Genomic DNA, 19626 nt, shown 5'->3' with positions numbered 1-19626 from the left:
CTCTGGCTAGTAATTTCAAACCTAAGTAGACATAGGGATCCTTCATGAGCTGCTTAATAAGATCAGTTTCTAGGCCCCACCCCAGGATGTTTTGAGACTGTAGTTTGAAATGCATTTTTATCAAATCTCTCCAGCACTCTCCATGCAAATGGTCCATGGCTACAGTTGCAAAAATAATGTCTTGCTGTTGTTCTGGGGTTGAACCCTGGAGAGGAAAAAATGAACATGGCAGCTCAATAATCCGGATTTTAAAAATCAAAATCTGTTTCAGGACCTTTCAAAGGGTAGTGACAGACTGAAAATGAGCATGGCATCTATCAGCAACGGAGATGGCAGATTAGAACATCTTTATGAAATGTTCCCTGGTTTTTACAGTAAGTCACTCAAAGTCCACACATGATGCCAAGTTCCAGCCTGATTTGCGTCACCGCAATGGTGGGTTTGTGCCAATGCTAGTTATCAAACATATTGAAAAGATAACCTTATAAAATGTGGGATAAAAATAAGACATGAGCTTGGTGCGACAGAAGCAAAATCTGAGTGGAGGTCATCTATAAGTCATTGTGGAAGGAGATGTTAGGGATTTGTTTCAACAAGCCTTTGATGAAAGAATTTGATTAGTAGGCTATTAAGCTCTTAAAGTCAAAGAAAACAGGGCCCGTCAGTTCCCTGCTTGGTCGGGGTTCAAAAGCTGTAAAATTCTCCCAGCTCTGTTTAAAGGGACTCGGGGACACAGTCGTCTGCGAGGACAGGCAGAGCGGAGCCGCTGACGGGGGAAATCTACCAGCTTCAGGCGCCCTGAGTCAGCGCTGAGTCACGCTGGGCGCTACGTGCTGGCCAAGGCGGCCACAGCCTCGACCCGCAGCGGCTGTCAGCCGAGCTCTGGGCTTCCTGGAAGACCCACCCCCACTCCGGGAGGGCGGCATCCCCTCAGCTTCCCAGCAGGGCCCCTGCAGTCACACACTGGCCTGCACGCACGGCCTCCTGGCCCCAGTCTGGTAACATCCAGGATTCAGCACGGAGGGGAAAAGTCACATGTGACAGTTGGTTACACAGTTTAGGCGGATGCTTCAATCCCATGTGTTTCCTCAAAACTGAGATTCCAGTTGCTCTGGTGTTCGTATTTTGTTAGCTTTTTCATTTCTTTTTTTTTTTTTTTCTTTTTCCTGGCAGGGGAGTAGTACCTTGATCTTTTTATAGTTTCCAATATTTTAAATGAAGCACAGGAAGAATGGATTAATAAACATATGTTGAAAATTATGCATCAAATCGTCACACTGCTTTGGGGTTTAAAATTGTTATAATGTGCCCACAGTTGTAGCTTTGAATGCTGGCTAACTGAGGGAAAAGACATATTAACTCTGTTTTGATTTGCCTTTTGTTAGTGGTGGGGGGGGAAATCTTTGTTACTTTGTCCAATCACCTTTTCTAATAACTAAATTATTTAGACTGGGGACATATTTGATAACAACTTGATGTGAGGTTGCCAAAGAACAGGAGAGTCATGTCTTTGTGTGTCCTATACCTTAATTAATATCCGGTTGTCCTGGGGTACAAATAATACTTTGTTAGTCTTACAAAATATTAATGACAATGTTACATCTATGCTGCAAGTTGATAGCAAGTATTATGTTGTTAAGTGTAGCTAGTCAGTGAAGTAGTCCTGGTACAGGTGGGGTAGTTATTTAGGGGCAGTTTAAGGCTGATTTTCAAGACAGAGTCAGACTCGGTCTTGAGGGTTGTTCTTCTTTGGGAGAGTTATATCCCATCCTTATTCCTGTGTGCATATGAGATGATGCAAAACATTGGAGTGGTTCTTGTAGTTTGACAGCTTTTCTTGCAGAGGAGACTGAAGTAATTAGAGGTTGAACTGACTCACAAAGGTTACACAGAAGCATGACTTCCCAATTTTTTTGAAGGAGGGAAAACCACGAAACTGAAACAAAATAAGGAAACATGAAAATGTGAGAGATGGTGAGAGCCCAGAAAAGTAGCCTGAGTAGTATTGACCAGAAATGGAATCTAATATACTTGAACTATTTGTAACTAGAGATATACTTATGTGTTAGCCTTTAAAAAAAAGATATGTCAGATTATTCTTACATAGAATATTTTAAAATTTAACTGAGTATGTACATCACTTGATGTTTTAAAAAAACTGTGCCTGATTCGTATTCATTATTATTAGCTAGCTTACTCATATTGATACTGCCTTGGTACTTATGGAGTTAGGCATACTTCAGCTTGAAACACAAGTTCACTTTATAACAGCGTGAACTTGGGCTACTTAGTTTCATAAGCTTCAGGTTCTTCCTGTGTGAAATGGAGACTATAATCACTACTTCATGGGTTTGTAGGCAGGATTAAAAAAGATAATGCCCATAAAAGGTTCAACACAATGCCAAGCCCATTTTAAAAATCCCTCAGTCAATGAAAGCTTGTCTCCTGTTGTCATTTTTGAATTGGATTAAACTATTGATTAGGTCACAAAGAGGTAGTATTTTGTCCAGATTATATAACTAATAAAAGGTTTGGGGATGTACATCACACACATGTTGGTTCAGTGACCTTGGGCAAGATCCTTGGGTAAGATTGTAAAACACCTGGATGAGTGCTTAATGTTCTTTATGAGAAGAGAGCTGAAAGAAGCAAGGGAAATAAAAATCAAGAGAACACCTACAATCATCAGTTGGCCAAAAAACTCGTAAAGTGATGCAAAAGAACCAGGCAGGAGCCCTTTTTTTTCTGCTCTCAGAGAGAGCAACTTGACAGATAGCAGTCACTAGGCAGAGAGAATATAATATTTGTTCTTGAAATTATAAATCAGCTCTCTTGACATGCAGTAATTTGTTACTTTGTCAAGACAGAAATTTGGTTCTTTCCAGGTGTAAAGCTAATGAGACTTAATATAGACCAATCTCCCATCAACCTCTCCAAGCAGTTCTGAGTCCCCTACTCATAAGAGGTAACGGTCATTTTCTTGGCATAATAAAATAAATATTTCTTTTAGAGTTACCCCCAAAGAAAGCAGCTGCTTTATAAATTATTTTAGTCTCATATTTACAGAATGAAGAGGTGAATGTGGTCACTAAAGCAACTGCATTTTATGAGAATTATTTGCTGTAATGGTGTCCACTTATTTCCTTTTGTAAATTCATTCAATAATCTCTATAGCCTTCAGTACTACACCCTGGAGACCAAACAACAAATAAGACAGGCCCCTGATCATAGAAGTTATGTCCTGGTAGGGAAAACAAGCATTAAAGAAGTTAAGAAACCAAGCAAATTCAGTAAGTATCAAAAATTCTTTAAAAATTGATGTGCTAAAAAGGAAAATCCATAGGCTGCCATCTTAGAGGCTAGCAGAGGGAAATTCGTTAGATCAAAGAAGACCTCGCTGAGGAGATGACATTTAAGCTGAAGCCTGAAGGGTAAGAAGGTGCACAAAGCAAGGAGACTAACACGTCAGGCAGAGGACACAGCAAGAACAAAGACCTTCAGTGAGGAAGCACCTTGGCTTGTTCAAAGAGCAGCAAGTGGGGAGGAGTGACACGGGCCGAGGTCTGAGAGGGAAGGAGGCCTGAAGGCCGTGGGAAACAGTTTGAATTGGCAGCCATTGAAAAGTTTTCAGCAGAGGGTTTCATGATGAGATTTACATTGTATGACTGCTACGTGGAGAATGCATTGCAAGGGACAGGAATGGAATGGGGATGCCTGTAGCATCGGTACAATAGTGGATAACAGAGGCTGATACTGGAGCAGCGGAAATAAAGTGGAGTGGATGAACCTGAGATACATGCTGGAGGTAGATGAGTCAGAATGAACTGACAGATTGGAGTAAAAGTCAAGAGCCAGAGGAATCAAAGATGACCTCTACTTTTCTGGGTGTTGAGCATTTGAGGAGTCACAAGGTCTTTGTGTTCTTTCCCTGGCCAATGTTTAAAGTCAAGAATTCTGACACATATGTACACACACACACACACACTTGTGAAAATACCCACTGTCGCTTGTGAAAATACCCACTGTCACTTGTGAAAATAGAAGTTTATGCGGAGAGTTCCAAGTGCAATATATGAAATGACTGAGTCAGTGTTTAAGTGAATGCCTCACGCTTAATGGTATTATCTCTACCTCTGTACTTTTGTACAGGCTGAACAAAGCTTAATACCCTTCCCTCTCCTCTCTCTGCATTCAAATCCAGCTCATTCTTAATGCACGGGTAAAGTCCTATTTTCTCTATGGAGCCATAACAAACACCTACGCCAAATGGACCTTCTTCTATGTAGGACCTTGTAACATACATTCATTTTCCATGTCCAATCCATTTGACATTTGAACTTTGGCCAATCATGTGGCTTTGCCAATGGTCTACATGTTTCATAAATGTCTATGTAAGTGTCTCTCCAAATAAACTGTAAACCCTCTTGAGACCAGAGACAAATTCCCATACACATACTATAGCACCTAATATCTAGCAGTATGCTCTGAACATAGAAGGGCTCTATAAATAGCAATGCTATCATTAGCATTTTTACATGGACAGAAACTTGGTGATACCTAGTTTAAGAGCCCATATATTTGGTCACAGATAATACTCTCTCCAGATCATAGAACTCATAACAGTTTTGGAAATATATATCAATACATATCAAATGTACAGACATGTGTGTTCCGTGGCCTTGAGCAAGATCCTTAACTTCTCGGCCTCCATTTCTCATTTTATAAATGAAGGGGTTTACACCTTGTGATCAATACAAAAAGTTCTTTCAGGATTTTTTTTAAAAACCATAGCTTATTGAATATTGCTTTGAGCCAGTTACTGAACTAAGCACTATAGACATCTTTTTATTTAATTTGTGTAAAATCAACTTTGTGAGGTGAGGTGGTATTATTCCTGTTATCACAGATAAGGAAACTAAGAAATAGAAAGTTGAACTAACTCGCCCAGGGGTACTCAGCTAATGGCCAACACAATACAATTAGATTGGAATTTTGGCTTATCCAACTGCAAAGCCTCAGATCTTAATCATGATGTTATTCTGCCTTGTTTCTACACTCTTCATTTTCACAGAAGCAAAGAAAAGTTAGATATTTTACCCAGAATGTCCCATCTTGGAATTAGCAGAAGTAGGCCTCAACTCCAACACCAGCTTTTTCCCTTATAATATGCTTCAGGTATCTATTTTAATCAAAGAATATTTAGAATGGGGTGGTTTTAGCCTATTTCAATGAGTATATTGGTATTCAATATAGTTCAACAATGAATATATTTGATTGTGTTTGTTGAATAAATGAGTTTATCTTCTAGTTTAGAAAAGTATTCCAAAGTACCTCTATGCTTCACCAATTCTAAGCAAAGTCAGGGAAAAGGCAAGTGCCTGAGTGATTCCAGCAAGATAATTGTGGGAACACAACAGAGGTGTGAGAGGTGGCAGCACTATAGTATATGAACCTGCTTTTGTAGGCAGTTTATTGAGAAAAGTAGGAGAATATAACATATATATTACCTCTTCATCAGATCAAGGAATAATAACAGCTCATGTCAACTCTAGATCCAAGGAAGAATTAATATGACTCCCTGTCCTGAGTTCAAATTTTGATTTGAATTATCCCAGAATCCACTTTTCCTCAATGAAGGACAATCTCTGAGGGTGTAGTCCTACATAAAGGAATAGCCATGGGCCTCCATCTGTAGTGTAATCTACTTTAGGAAACAAAGTCAAGAGAGGAATTCTAGAGTCTAACATGACTATTTTTTACTATAGTCTGTCCCTTGAATAAGCCCCATGAAATAACCTTGCTGGGTGCCCTGTAAAATCAGGCAGGCCCGGATCCCACCTGGCCTTCTTAGGCTACCTTACCTCTCAGGTCTGAAGTCAGTGAGAACTGCATTAAGGTGATGAAGGCCTTCCCGAGATCCCTCTGTGAGAAAGAAACAATATTGGGGGGCGGTGTCGACACTTGAAGGATGGTGGTGATGATCTAATCGCTTGTCTCAAACCAAGATATTCCTAGATCTACCCTGGGATTTTCCACAGCCAGACAGAAGGATAAAGCTGGCTTTCGTCCCTGTAGAACAGGACTTGGTTTAAGTCTCCTCGGCAGTTCCACAGATCCTGAGGAAACCTGAGTAATAGCAAAAAAAGAACAAAAAAAAACAAACCAAAAAACAAAAACAAAAAAAAGCCAGACTCTTTCCCATGGCTTCAAATGTCAGATAATTTTGCCTTTAGAGTTAAAAAATGATCATTTTCAAATTTGCATGTGTTTATTCCACAAGTATACACAACTGATGTTTTTATAAGTGTGACTGGAGAACGATTCAGCACCATTTCTAGGTGAGTTCTGAAAATACAGGAACTTCTGGATTCTCTAATAACACGTATATGCCAAGGAACATTTATCCTTATTAATAATTCTAAGAAAACACAGTTCTGCTTACTAAAGTACTTGCCAAATGTTGATCTAGTTACAATTTTTATTTTCAACAATATAATCAGATGAAGTAAAAGATCTGTGAGGGCAGGCTTTAATTGAGCTGACATCTGACCACTTGCATTTGTCCTCTTTCATCTAGCCAGAAGTGCACTTTTGCCTCTAACGTGCACACTTTGAAGGAGAGAACTTCAGAGCTACTGGAAAAGGTGTTTTTCAGGATCTCAGAGAGACTCAGAGACCCAAATGAATTATATGTCTATCTTGAATAAAATCTTGAGGCCCACAGTTAAGTGCTGTTATCCATGCTTTACATTACTGTAGGGAATGGCTGTAGTAAACAATAAACAAACTGATTCACCATATCAATAAAACCAGTGCTGGTTAATGATAATCACAGTATTTGCATAGTGTTTTTTCTTTCAGCAGTATACTCGTTAGCATTATGTTAAACCCCTCAGAGGCAAACTGATAATGCCATTGTCCATCTTTTAAAGATAAGCTAACTGAACCCAGAGATTAGATGCTTTTATTTGAAGCCACCCAGAGATCAAGCAAAGACTTTATTATTCTTTTTCTGTCAAATACAGCAGGGACTGTTATCCCCTGGTTGTGTTGTTTTATTACCTGGGGAAAGAGATTTCTTCAGGCTTTGCACTTTGATAGCACTGTGGGGTGGGACTAGGATTGTTCACCCACCCTTGAATTAAAAGGTGTAGAAAGTTTAGGTTGGAGGTGTGGAAGGTATCTAGAATGCTTTGTCTGGTGAAATCTTTCAGATCAAGAAGAAAGCCCTGGAGATATTGCTACCATAGCAAAAATGTTGAAATACCGAGGGTGCCAAAAAAAATGTGTATACATTTTAAGAAAGGAAAACTGTATTAAAATTGTAATCCTCAATATATACCAATAGCAAAAGATGAATACAAGCCACATTTGACTTCTGCATTACAAGAGGTGCTCAAAGTGGTTACCTTCAGCGTCCAGACATTTCTGATTACAGCAAACGACTGCTTGAGCAACATTGACCAAAGTGCCCACTTGTATACATTTTTTTGGCACCCCATATAATAAATCCCCAGTTACCGTATAAGTGAAATCAGAGGCCAAACGAGTCCGGAGCTCGTGCTGCCTGTGCCGCTCAGCCAATGGAACCGACACAGGAGTTGGATCATAGAATAAGCGTTCATTATCAGAGCACTGGTGGTCTGTGAAGGCAGCGGGTTAGCACCTCCAAAAACTGCCTTGACATTCTCATACCAGCTTGGGGTTTTTAAGGGAAAACCTGGGCGTTCCTCCAGAGGCTACATGAGGAGACTTCCCTGTGGCCACATGATGGAGTCAGCAACCCAGGAACAATGATGGGATTAGCCTGGTAGAACATTCAGAGTGTGATCAATAAGCCTAAGGGTATTAATCATAAGTTTCAGGGTAATTTCCTAAAACAGGGATCTGGGTAGGACAGGGGACATTCTGAGCTCCAGCCCCAGGGGAATGATCTATTGGTAAGCTATAGGTAGGTCAAGGAAAGGCGAGGCCAGGGACAAGGAGAGGCTCCTACTATGGGGGTGCCAACCGGGCCCTGTTTCATAAGGGCAGTCCATTAATAAAAGCGCAACATGACCAAATCTCCCAGAGGAGCCTTCAGGATGCCAGGCACAAAGTAGTGCTCTTCAGCAAATGCTAGGGTGGGGCTCAAGGGCTCTGGGTCTCTGATGAGCTTGGCCAGGAGGAGCCTTCGGACACCTGCCATACTTCCACCTAAATGATAGGAGGTGGGGACAACTTTAGTCATTTAAAATTTAGATTTCTATCTTGGCTCAAAAGGAATTTTACCTCAGATTTCCCCACATCTAGAGGCATGTATCCCTCCCTAAGAGCGAACTCTCAAAATTAAACAAATAAACATAAATAAACATGTTAAAGGGGGGTGCACCTTTAAATACTATTGTTAAAGACCTGTGCGTGAATGCCCCTTTAGGCTCTAAGCATTTACAATATTGGTAGCTGGATGTGCCATGTTATGTGTACAACAGGTAATTAAATCCCACCAATCAAAAGTTCAGACTCAGAGTGAACACACAATGATAATTATTATTATGATGTTGGTAAATAATGTTTATTAAGGGTTTACCACATGCCAGGTCTTAGGGTAAGCTCTATATCTCGTTTAATCCTTACAACAAGCCTACAAGACACTATTATTCCTAGTTTACAGAAACAGAATCTTGGATCAAGAAATTTGCCCAAAGCCATCCAGCTATTAAGTAGATGAGATAAGATTCAAACCTAGGTCTGTTTGCCTTGGGGTCTATGATATTATGAAAAAAGACACATAAATATTTGCTTAGTCGTGCATGTACATTTATGTGCACACATAGTGGGCATAAAAATTCCGGACACAGACTCAGGTATACAAGTGAAGGGGTTCATAACAGGCCTTCCCAAGATGTGCCACTCTGGAACGGGAATTATTTTGAGCTGAAGGCAATTGAGACCCTATGGGCTCAAGAGAAACTTTTACCTCTCCCCTTAAAGAATTTAAATTTGGGGCCTTGCCCATAATAAAAGTTATTACCAAAAATAACTTTTTATGACCTATGTATATGGCAGGACAAACTTCTAATTACTGAACATCTGCTCTTATCATTTTGTAAATGGTCTTCCTCCCCTCTGAAGCCCCAGGCGCCTTACCTCATCCTAAACTCAGAATGCCACGTACACCTCATTTTAACTTTCTGTCTCTGAGCTTTTCATGTGTGTAGGGTTCTCTGACTTTCTCATGTATGTGGGGTCCCATACATAAGTATATACTTGAATTTGGTTATTTTCTCTTGTTTATCTGTTTCATGTCTATCTAGTTATTAGACCAAGCCAGGAGAGTAGAGGAAGATTTCTTTCTCCCCACACTAGCATGTAGCTTTGTTTCTCTATCTCTGATCTTAGCCTAGCTCAAGAGTCCTATTTCCACTGCCAGTGGAAAATTGCATTTTGCTCATTTAAAACTCATTTTCCTTTGAGTAATTCTCACTTAAGACAGGATTACTTTTTGTCTGTCTTCTCCCATCCCCTCTTCTGGGGATGAGATAGTCAAGGGAGAAGGAAAATGGGGCATGCATATATATTATCCTGACACCAGGTGGACACAAGGCCCTCAGTCTTCCATCACCCTCTCTTCCTGCTGGCTTTGGCTGAAGGACAGCCCAATCTGCTTGGCCCCGCTGGCCCCCACCGCTGATGCTCACAGTCCTTACACTGTACATGTCGTGCCCAGGCATTCTGTATCCTCCTTATTCCACCTTTGCTCCTTTGGATCCCCTGGCAATTCTCAGCCACCCTGGTGCTCGTCTTGAGAACGGTGGCATCAACGGGTGCACTCTTGCCCTGTGTGGTGTGAGGCTCCCTTCAGCGCTGCCCGCCCAGATCCTACCTCCTCCGCTGTGCTCGGTTGCCTTGCTGGACATGACATTTCTCTGAGCAGCTTGGAGTCTCCTCTGGCTATCCTCTGAAAATAGAAACAAAACTCCTCACACTCTCCATTTTTGGTCTTCTGAAGTCTTTATGGGATTTCTATTGCCACCTCTTAGGCAGCATGTAGGCACTAACTGGCTCTTTCTTTGAATCTGTCCCTTCTTCAAGCTGGAGAAAAGTTGATCTCTTAGTGGTGAGATTTTACCTGCTCTATGGTTTACGATAGAAAATCTCTAGTGCTCTGGCTCCTATAGGCTCTGTCTTCTAGAGCTCAAAACACCCTTTTCCTTCTTGTACTGTTGGCTTTCAGGATGATTCTATCTAGCATAGCCTTCAGAAAAGCTACTGAGTACTTCAATTTACTTCTTTTGTCTGTACCCTCCCTCTTTCTGAGGCAGTATTTTCCCCTACCTACTGGTTGATGTGGGCAAACAAGAGAAATGAAAGAAGGAAAAACCATAAACATTATTTCAAAATAGTAATTTGTAGTTCTGTACAGAGATATGTGTATTGTGCGGGTGTACAGTAATTTTTTATAATTATGTTCTATGAGACCAGCATCTTAACTTCAACTTGCCCTATAAACATGTGTCTTTTAGTCACTTTTCAACAATATTCAGGACATATTACCTGTTAATAAAATGGAACATATAAGGGGTACTATACTTTTACGATTTGCAGTTACACTTTCCTTAGCAGAAAAGCAATTAAGATATGAAAAAAGCATTATATATTCTTTCTTTGTGAACAACTAATCAGGCTACCATTTTACACATACCAGGTCTGACAATTAGGTTTGCAAATTTGTTGCAACAATGTTGCTAAACTTTTTTGATATCAGAGGGATTATTCATTATGAATTTGTACCAACTGCACAAACAGTTGACCGTGTTTACTACTTGGAAGTGCTGAAAAGGCTGCGTGAAAAAGTTAGATGACTTGAACTTTTCGCCATCAATTCATGGCTCTTGCATCACAACAATGCACCAACTCGGGCACTGTCTGTGAGGGAGTTTTTAGCCAGTAAACAAATAACTATTGGAACACTCTCCCTACTCACTGGCCCCCAATATCTTCTTTCTTTACCCAAAAATAAAGGAAATATGGAAAGGAGGACATTTTGATGACATTCAGGACATCAAGGGTGATACAATGACAGCTCTGATGGCCATTCCAGAAAAAGGCTTCCAAAATTGCTTTGAAGGGTGGACTAGGCACTAGCATCAGTGCATAGCTTCCCAAGGGTAGTACTTTGAAGGTGACTGTAGTGATATTCAGCAATGAGGTATGCAGCATCTTTTCGAGGATGAGTTTGCGAACTTAATTGTCACACATTATAGGTTGGGAGGTGTTTCCTTTCTCCTGAGGCAGAGTCAGCTCTTGCATCCTATGTTGCAGAAGCATTTAGTTATGCAAAAGGAGCAAAGGGAGAAATATGAGCCCTTTATTCTTAAGAAAGATGAAACAAAAGGGTACAGGAGAAGCTTTCCAGTACACTGTGGAAAAGGAGGTCTGAACTTTATAGGCCACAGCCTGACTCTTCTCTAAAATATGTCTCCCAAAGCTGAGCTAGTAGACTCAGCACACAGGTCAACACTTTGATTCTGTCTCAGTAGCATCTCTTTCCCAGTCGCCCAGAAACCCAGTATATTAACAAAGTGAAGGATGTGTGGCAAGCCCAGCTCTGCAGTTGGGACACAGGCCTGGCACACCACCTGCTGACATATGCCACTCCTGGAATGCTGGGCCACTCCACCCTCAAACTAACTTCTGGCTGAACTGGGGGTATGCTGGCTCTAGCCGAGAAGAGGCTTCAGTCCTGGTTTTCACACTTGAACTTTTGGTTCAGGAGCAAAAGCCAAAAAACACAACCTACCCTGAGCAACAGCCAGGACATTGATGCTGCCAGGCAATTTCTGGCTCGCTGGACCACCGCCTCCTACTTTTTGGACCAAGAGGATACACCAGAGGCGAACCTCCTATGATTCAGGCCTCGCTGACAAATCACTGGTCCAGTCAGATTTCTTCCTTTCCTTGAGTTACTACTACCTGTTAATGAGTGGCACGCTTTGCATTGTGTATTCATACTTTTACACTAGCAAGATGTGGGAAAATTACATGCAACATTTATTTTAAAATGATGGCCTAAAGGACTAGAAGAGTTTTAGGGGTGGTGAGGTTTTATTCTTAATACCATATCTGCTCTAACAAGCTTAAAACTTAATCTAGTAAGTTGCTACTGGAGTGATTCATATCATCGCAATTCTAGTGTGGTGGTCTGCTCTTTCTACACAGAAGTGTTACATGCATAGGACATAAAATGCTGTGATAGAACCACAGCTGTATGGGAGAATAATTCTTTTCATGAAAAAGTTTACTATGACTTGAAGTAAATGAACACGTTTGTGGTACCCATTAATACAACGTGATACAGTAAAGATGAGAAAAATCTAAGAATATTGAAGGAATATGCAGTGAAGGACTCTATAATTATAATAATGAAGATTGTTTCAAAGCCTTGCTTCTGGATCTGGATACAAAACACTTAACTTGCATTTTATTTCCATGTAACCAATTCAAGCCAGTTATATTTAACTAAAAATTTTACTTTAAAAAATAAATTTATGTCTTCATTTTCTTTTAACCTTGTTTTAAAAATCAAGAGTCACAGAAAAGTTAACTGGCTGAAGTTTACCTAATAAATGCCCAAAAGAGACAAATTTCAACCATCTCCTGACTCCCAACCAAGTATACATTTTATTTGACCACCCTGCCTCCAAGGCTGTCATTTCCAGACAATTATGTTTCATTGCTGCTATTCTTAATGCTATTTCAGAACTCTAATTTTTTTCTTTCCTCCTCACTTACCTAGTCTCACTGAGCTGTCTATACTGTACCAGAAATGCTCAACAGAAGGTGGAAAAACACACAGGATCCTTGGAAAGTATGAGTCGGTTAATGACTAAGTACCAGCAGAAGTTCTCATAGGTGCTCGGACTAGTGGAACAGGAAAGAAAGAATCTATTTTCTTGTTTACAAGGACATTGACTTTCTTAACAATGAGAGCATAGAGATTAAACTTTAAATCTGGGCCTGCAAGAGGTTAATAGTGATATTTTTACATCTTTCCAATTTCATCAGTTTATATTCTAACTCTGAAAATTTGCCGCATCTTTGTACCAACTAGGAGAGGTTTGCATTCTTTGTGAGCACACTGACTACAAGAATGATGAACGCTGTCTAGTAAGGAAAACTGAATTCCCTCTACTTGTTCCAACTTTGACCTTGGAGAAGACAGAAAGTTTTATTATTAGGCATTGTTTATGGCTCATGTGTTCAGATGAAGCAAGCTAGTAAATCTGTCAGAGAAAAATGCACATTTCTCAGGAGATGGAACATTAATGCCAGCCAGCATCCCACAAAAAATATGAATATGTATATGGCATATATTTGAAACTCTCTGGCTTTGTTTCTAGTATTTTAAGTTTCAGTTCATGAGCTTGTTGACATATGAGAGTCTTCCTTTTTAGAAGTCCAAACAGATTGAAAAACAAATTGTGAAATCACATGACACTCAGCAATATTGCATCACTCTACTCCCCCACCCCCACCCCACCACCACCACACACTGTTCTCCCACTTTCTGTCTCAAAAGATTTCCTAACATCTAAGAGCATCATCAGTGTGCGTAAATTGACATTTAAAACGATGAAGAGATGCTTTTTAAAGCCCCCCAAAGCACTTACTCTTAAAAATCATATATGCAATTAATTTACCACTGAAAATTAATCTCAAAGATGCTTGTATTTTATTCCATCTCAAGCGCGGTTGAAAAAACACTGTTGTTTTGTTTTAAAACCCCAACAAGAGGCAGACCCCAAAACAACTTCCCATAGATCAAGCTGGAGAATTTCAAAGTGATTAGTTGTGTTATAATCAATGGATGAAGCCTCAGAGAATTATCTTGTTCACACTGAGTTTTGACAATTTTTTCAACAATTATTATATATGAATATATTAATAGTACCTGTTATATTAGCTATTATTGTTATTATCTGCTCTGGTCATTATTACATTTCCAGTACAGAGATGAGTACTTGGCATATAAAAGGCAATCAATAAGCATTTGTCAAGTGAATGAATGACTCAATCGAGAGATAAGAATTGCTACTTAAGGAAAATAATTTTGCCCTTGTTTTACTGTATAAAATCAGCCCTTGATAATGAGCTATATTGAAATTTTTTTACTTTCGGACTCTTTCTGTGAAAACTTTACTTTTCTTCTCTCCCTACTGCTGACAGCGAGGTTAGACACCAAGTTTCCAGTTGCTTTTCCTCCTATTTGTGGATGTCATCCATATAGATGTCTTTTCAGTCAGTGTAATCTTTCCAAAAGTTCTTGTTGACTGTAAGAGCTTGAAAGCTCTTTATTGTTCAAGGGATGAGAAGACTGACATCTATTGTGTCTCACTTGGTGACTGAAATGTGTGACACTGAACGAGGCCTTTATCCTCTGATTATCCATCTGGAAAATGAAAACAAGACTCACTCATCTGGTATGGAAGTGATTGCCAAGGACTTTGTGATCCACACAGGGCAGGTGATATTTTAGTTGCTACATACTACAGATGTTTCCCTTTGATTAATTGGGTGTTCAGGTACTGGAGCACTTTCAGAGATGTTAAGGAAAAAAAAAAAAAACAACCCAGAGATTTTGGCTTATAGATTTTTAATAATATTTACATGCTCCCTTAATATGTTAACTTCACATTCAATTATTCTGTAATCTATAGTCACAGATTAGAGACCATTTAGTACAGTGTTTCTTAACCAGGATGTATACACTCTCCCCTGCGCAGCCTTTGAATCTGCAGATGTCCTGGCCCCACCTTGTTCACCCCTGGTTAAGAGCCAGGCATCCAGGCCAATCTCTTTCCTTTTTTATGAAATAGGATGTTGAAGGCAAGCTGGTAAGGGTTACACCAATACTAAAACCTTCATCTCTTAACTTCCAAGGGGATCCTATTCCCCTAATATAAGAGGTCTCTATTAGTTTGTATTGATATATTTTAAGTTAACCTTCTAGATATAACTTTGCAGTAACCACTGGAAGTTTAATTATCTGTGCTGCTCTACAGTTCATAACTATTTTTCCCCTTTTCCTTATTGAATCAATAAAGCCTTCTGAGGTTCATCTTGTTACAAATAAATTCAACCCCTTACAAGGTTTCAAAGCACATGGAACCTGTATTAGAGCACTTATCAATGAGTATGGTCCTAAACTAAAGAACTTAATACAGAACTTTGTTTTTCGCCCTAGATTGTGAACTCTCAGAGATAGAAGTCAATGTGCTCATTGTCTTTAAAACAATACAGCAAATAAAAGCTTAGGCAATGTGTTAGACCAGCGGTTCTCAAGCATCAGAGTCACCTAGAGTGCTTGTTAAAGTGCAGATTGCTAGCCCCAATCCCCCAGAGTTTCTGATTAAGGGGACCTGTGGTGGGGAAGAGAGTTTGCATTTCAAACAAATTCCCAAGCGATGCCACTCATCTGCATGGTTTCTATTTGAATATTTGCTATTGCTCCAGTAAGTAGGTTTTATTATTCACATTTTCAAAGAAGTCACATAGCTAGTAAGTGGGAGAGGCAAGATTGGAATCTCATCTCTTGAGGCCTAGTGCTGTGGTCTTCCCCTACTCACCCTCTCCTTATCTTGGAATTCCTCTTATATATTGTAAGCTTTCAAAAAAATGCAAATAGGAGATAATTGAATTGTTAGAATGCAGATAGACTGCCCAGGTTCGATTGTGATCTTGGGCAAATTACTTAACCTCCCTCTCCTGTGCCTCTGTTTTCTCTGTAAATTGGGAAGTAGCAGTATTTACCTATAGTGCACATTGTAGTTGGCTCCCCTAAATTTGATCTTTTCCTCTCACATTGTATGGTAAGCAGTATGGTTCAGAGAATTGCCCCAGCTCCATGAGTAAATTCTAATTCATCAAATCAATCAAGATAACCCTAATCCTCGGGATTCAGGAAGATGAGTTCATTATACAATAGTAGTATTCCTCCTCTCCTCACTTTTACCCCCCCCCCCCATAGCAACTGTTTCAGAAACAAGCAGCCGACAAAATAAAATTAGGCCAATTATAAGGATGAGAAGACAGTTTTCTCACTTTTTTCATTGTTTGTGGGGGTACTCTCTTACCTTTGCTAGATATAAATAAGGAGGCTTCCTGCTGATGACTGAGGGAAATTGGTGTTTGGGAGTCCAACACTGGATGTCAGGACCGAGACAAGAACTTGGGGACCTGGTGACAATGGGGAGCCACTTGATTCATCAATCAACCCTGAAGCTGTCCTCTCTCTAGACTATCAGTTATATGAGCCAACAAATGCTCATATTACTTTAGTCAGTTGGAGGTTTTTGGTTTTTGTTTGTTTGTTTTTTCTTTTTTCCCCCTATAATTTATAGTCAAACACCCTGATACCCTATCACAAAGGATTACTGTAAGAATTAAATGAGATAATACATATAAAGGACTTGGCATGTAATAAGGACTTAACAAATATAAGCTAAATTTCATTATCAAGGAAATAACTAGGTCCAAATAAAATACATATTATTGGTGTTTAGATTTTTGTGCCCTTTCAAATTATTCTCCTTCTCTGCCTAGAGCACAAGTGACCTTACATGCCATTGTCAGCTCCTGACCAAAAGTTCCCTTGGAGGTGTTCTCCCCAGCAGAGTTAGAGAAGCCAAAATAACCAGGTGAATATTTCTGTCAATAATAGAGAATTTGGCTATAACAGGAAAAGATTATTCTGAGATTTATAGACTCATGGAACAACAGATAGAGTTACCTTCAGTAAGGAGATTCGGAAAATAAGCAGACAGGTATCGATACTGCTAGTGACAGCCCAAGACACTAAGGCTCAGGTTAATTGAATTGTCCCTAGTCTCATAGCAGAGATGCGTCTCATCCAAACCTGGTGCTCATATTCCTTCTAGTGGATGTCTGTTCTTTTGGCTGTTCAGAATGTCACCCTTTCTTTCAGGGCACTGCCCCTTCACTACATTAAACATATGATTCTTTGGGGGCTGGCAAAAAAATATTTAGTTCCTTTTTTACTAGGCTAAAACAAAATGATCATTTCTTCAATAATTACATTTATAGCCATTGATCCACTCTCAAGCATATTAAAATTCAAGTTTTATTATCTTCAGCCAATAGGTGATTCTGTTGTATCTTTTAGGGTCTGGAATACACTAACCTGTGAATTTCATGAGAATTTGCCAGGGTGAGAAAGAATAAATCCATTTGAAATTAAAACATGATTTTGAGAGTTTAATATTGCAAGTCACCAGATTATGCCCTGGACCTGATGTGTGTGTGTGTGTGTGTGCGCGCGCGCATGTGTGTCTTGGTAGTGATGTTGTGTCATTGCCTCATTCTTGGCACTCACTCAGTACTCAAGAAAACCAGATTGAAAATTTGGAATCTATGCTGCAGTGAATTGAAACTGACCTCCAGTCACTAAGGAAAAATCAAAACAAAACACACAAGAATTTAGAAAGGACACTTTTCTGCCAAAACATAATTTTTCCTTGATGTTTTTTCTTAGTTGGGCCAATATTCCAATGAAAAAAAAAAAAACCCGATAGATTGGTCAAGAGTTCAATATAATTTTCTGACTTTTGACCTAAAGTGCCATAATAAAAAACTCAGTGACAGAAAATTGTATCCTTTCGTATGATGTATATGTGACTCTCTCACACAGACTATTTAAGAGAAAAAAGTAGAAAATATAACTAGTGGTATTTTGTTTTACTTGAAATGTTAATGCTGAAACTAATTCTAATTGATTTATTCTGTAAATATTTATGCCAGGTACTCCTGTAGGCACTCGGGACACTTCATTGAGCAAAACAAAAATGGTAACAAAATTACACGGGGATGAGGGTTTAAAATACTGTTAGGCTTCTGAGACTCTTTTGTGAACTGATTTACTTGTTTACTGTAATTGCTATCCTAATTGTTGGTTAAACAGCTATTATAATTCCTTGATTTTGAAAGCTTCAGTTAGGGTCTAGCTTCCTGTTCTTTGTTGCACCCAGTTGTATTGGTAGGAGAATGAGGGAAGCTAAGAGGAGGTTAAATTGATCTTTGTGAAAATAGAGGAGCTGACAGATAATTTGGGGGAAATGGGGAGAAAAGCGTCATCCAAGGAAAACAGATCTATGTGAAGGGAGGTTTGGGATTTCTATAGAAAGGACAACTCTGAGGGAAACTGGTCAAGGTTTAAACAAGATATTAGTTATCTTCGTGGTGAGAGGTGCATCGTCCATGTTTCAGCAGTACTTCAGGGAACTTCAGTGAAATCTCCATCTCTTCAATACTTTGGGGAGGATATTTTGGGGGCTTTGTTTCTCTCCCTACTTCTTCTCTTTTTCTTTTCTTTTTTTCCTTCTTCCTCTTCTTTTATATCAAATGTGCAGAGAATAGCCATAGGCACGAGCAAACCAAACTAGTGTTAAATTAATTAAACAAGGAGGCTGTTAGGCTGAAGTGGTTCTAATACTTGAGCGGCCTAGTAAGCAAACCAAAACCTAAGCCTGCAAATGCCTGAAGGTTAAGCAATCAAAACGTAAGGATAACCAGCCACAAAAGCTAACTAGGCTTTTCCAAATAATGCAACCACTTAACCCATAGCTAATCAAGTAATTTCCTTGCTTTGTTTCCACCTCTTCTTTATTATCTTGCCCCTAGCTCCTGTTGGTGGAGTACTCCTAACTTCTTCCAGTTTGGAGTGGCCTGATTAGATTAGATTTTTGCTCAAGTAAACTCTTAAATTTTTAAATATGTCTGAGTTTGTTCTTTATCATTAGTTATATTTGGGTTACATATAATTTTTAAAAACATTCAATATTACAATATAATTTTATGTTTGGGAAAGATAAACACTAAGTAATCTACACAATATCTTCTTGGCAGGGGTTTTGAACTGGAGGTCAATTTCAGATTTTTATGACTGTCAGAAGAAGAATATGGGTTTAGAAAGGCTGAGGCACACTGAGACACAGAATTTAATCATTAACATAAGCTTATTGGCCAAATAAGAAAAACTGCTATTATCAGGTACAACCTAAGTAACAGTAGCAGAAGTAGTAATGATAATGATAATAAGAGAAACTGTAGCAGCTATAGCTTCTATTTACGAGAAGCCTGCTGTGTGCCAAGCACCATTCTAGACATTGCTTCACTGAATTCTCACAACTCTTCTGTGAGGTGGGTAAATTAGTTGCTCAGTGTCATACCGATTTGCAGCCATTCTTTGACACATCTGTTGGGCATGGAATAATAGAGGAATAATAGATTTTCTATCACTAGCAATTCTGACAGATTATGAGGATGAGAACAAAGAGCCTTTTACCCTCAGAGGGGGTTCTCAGGACTTCTAGTGTTGACCTGGTCTCAAAATGGGCCTTGTTTCCATAACTCACCTGGTTAAGAGACCACATGTGTCCTGAGGCACTGTAGAATCTTTGGATCCACCTAAGAGCAGAAATCTTTAGTCTATTTAGAATTGTCGTTATAGAAGAAAGCAAATAACTGGATGCTTTCATCTTCACTTGCTAATATAACAAAAAATGATGGTGAGGTTCTCTCTCTCTCTCTCTCTCTCTCTCTCTCTCTCTCTCTCTCTCTCTCTCTCTC

Source organism: Hipposideros armiger, unplaced genomic scaffold, assembly GCF_001890085.2.
Source record: "Hipposideros armiger isolate ML-2016 unplaced genomic scaffold, ASM189008v1 scaffold_57, whole genome shotgun sequence".
NCBI classification, from domain to species: domain Eukaryota; kingdom Metazoa; phylum Chordata; class Mammalia; order Chiroptera; family Hipposideridae; genus Hipposideros; species Hipposideros armiger.
This window is presented reverse-complemented; position numbering follows the sequence as displayed.